Raw genomic sequence first — 2,500 nt, 5'->3', positions numbered from 1 at the left:
ACTTATTTAAGGTTCACAATCGGACCTTTAAAGCACTGCTGGACCTCTGAGGGAACATTTACATAGTTTATACCTTGACAAATGAAAAACGTACCTGCACAGAACCTTCAGTTCTAACAGCGTACAATGAACCAATTCACATGAAATCACCTGAACAACGATGTTCACATCTCCATCAATAGATTATCCTGAAACTGACAGTATCCACAATATGCTCAGGAAAGCGTGTTGTGATGTAGTTTATTACAATCGTTTAAGGACCTTTTTAAAATGTTGTTTTTTTGTTCCTCAAGTGCTGCTCTTTATTTTTCCTTTTGATGTTTTTACTTTGCTTTCATTTGTGAAGCGTATTCAACCGTGTTTGTGTATGAAACATTCTGTATAAATGAATATACTTTGCATAATGATAAATATTGCTATATCCTCTGTGCTAGATGAACATTTTTAGGAGGTTTAATGTGTGTAATGCATGCCTGCCATTTCATAGAGATGCGTCGTTCTACAGAAATGCCCATCAGGAGTCACTGGTGTTACTGATCGTCATCGGTGTTACACATAATAAAGGAAACACCAGAGACGGTTTTAATGAACAATGAGTTTTACAGAGCATCAAACTACACACTGTCAATCATGAAACATCCATTAAAATATGGAATTTATTCCATTTGTGTTCAATTGTTTCACAGTTACCTCAGAATAAAGTCGGTCACACCAGTGACGTCAGCTAGAAGCTTCATAGGAGATCATGAGCTGAATGAGAGAATCTCTGAGAACTGAGAAACGCAGTGGACTCACCACGAGCTTTTCTTCATAGATCCTCAGAAAACGGGTGAAAGGAGGTCGAGTGACGTCATCGGCGTGACTTTTATTTCAAAATAAGAGATTTTTTATTACACAGTGACACCAGTGACTCGACACCTGGGGAACTTTTATTAAATATTTTATAATATTTATTTGGCTGTTATTTTCTTTGTCATTTAAATCATATATTTCATATTCATGTAGAGATTAGTGCAGTTAAATTAGGTATTTTTACCTCAAAATATGTCCTCAGCCTTCGCATACGACTGTGAGGACGAGCTCTTCTGTGGTGCTTGGAATTCAATATGATTGATTTATAAACGAGTGTTGCTAAATTGAGGCTCAGGGAGGTGTAATTGTTAAAATAACGTATTATTTTATTGTAAAATATAAATGAATTGTAATCCTAACATGTTTTTCGAGTGTAATATGTCTGTAAATACTAGGGACAAAAAAAAAAGTGGACGTTTTCATAGATTGAATCAGCTTTGGTCCATATCTCTCCAGTGAAAGGTCTTTCTTATCAGAACTACCGTACTGATCAGCAACACTACTGTTCACTTTTGGCTGATCTGAAGTCAGTGTTTGCCTGTCATATGAATGAATACCAGAATAAGCCATTATTCCAGATCAGCTCGTACACTCAGGGATGATCTGACGCTCATTCTCACTTGTCCATCCGCCTCTCTCTCTCTCTCTCGCAGGCTCCAGACCATGCCGTCACAGACTAGCCAGCGCTGTGGGTACACCTCCTTATCACTCCTTATTTATCCCCTCTCTGAGCCTCAGCGCTCTGAACAGCAGGCCGCTGTGTTCCAGTGCGTCTGCTGTTGGTTTACAGTGTGCGCACGTGTGTCTTTGTTTCCCCGGCCGTGGCAGCAGAGGTCCCGGTCCCTTTAGTCTTGTGCTGTGACTGATGAGTGTTTGGAACAGACCGGACGACAGACTGTGTCTCGTTAAGCTCTCTATCTGATGTGTTAGTCACAGGAGATATCTGGCCAAGGAGCTGTGGAGGCCTATTCAACTGCTACAACAAGTTCGAGAGAGGCGCTTTACTGTATATCTACTGACTAACATAAGCCTGTGGCTTTATCCCCCAGAGTTATACAGCAAAGAGAAGCCTGAATAGATGCATTGCATCATTTCTTAGTAATACATAAAATAGGATTTTACAAAAAAGATATAATACCTATGAAATACGTCTCATGGGGTTGGAAGGATGAGTCACAAAAGTAGACATGTCATCTGTGATGCTGAGTCTGGAAAACTTTTAAAAGACTGCAATTGCTTTGTGTGGATATTTGAAAAGGGGATGGTCTGAAATGTCCCCACGACCTGGCTAATACAGAAAGAAGCCAGATAGCTAACATTACTGGCTGTTTTAACATGCAGAGATGTTTGCCGATCTGATTGAATACAGGTGTTTGCTCACTCTACTCAACGATCTGATGGAAAATCTCCGTTTACATGCTCACGACAAGTAACCTGACACGAAAATGACACGATACGTAGAGAACCACTTGGTGTAGATGTTACCATGACAACCAGCATCACGTGAGGTCCAGTACTTAAGCGTACTTAAACCTTCCGATAGGGAATGTAATCGGATACAGTTGATATAGATATTATTCTTCTATTTAAAGGATAATTTACAGGAATAACCACCTCGTTCAATAGAAATGGACGGAAATTGTTTTCT

The 2,500-nt window shown here is 39.6% G+C and overlaps 1 protein-coding gene across 2 annotated transcripts in view; it reads right to left on the bottom strand.

Moving 5' to 3' along the window:
• Positions 1 to 2,500, bottom strand: part of dcc (DCC netrin 1 receptor) — a 419,056-nt gene that overhangs the window by 31,628 nt on the left and 384,928 nt on the right. The window lies entirely within an intron of this gene.

This window comes from Pygocentrus nattereri, chromosome 23 (genome assembly GCF_015220715.1).
Source record: "Pygocentrus nattereri isolate fPygNat1 chromosome 23, fPygNat1.pri, whole genome shotgun sequence".
NCBI lineage: Eukaryota > Metazoa > Chordata > Actinopteri > Characiformes > Serrasalmidae > Pygocentrus > Pygocentrus nattereri.
This window is presented reverse-complemented; position numbering and strand designations above follow the sequence as displayed.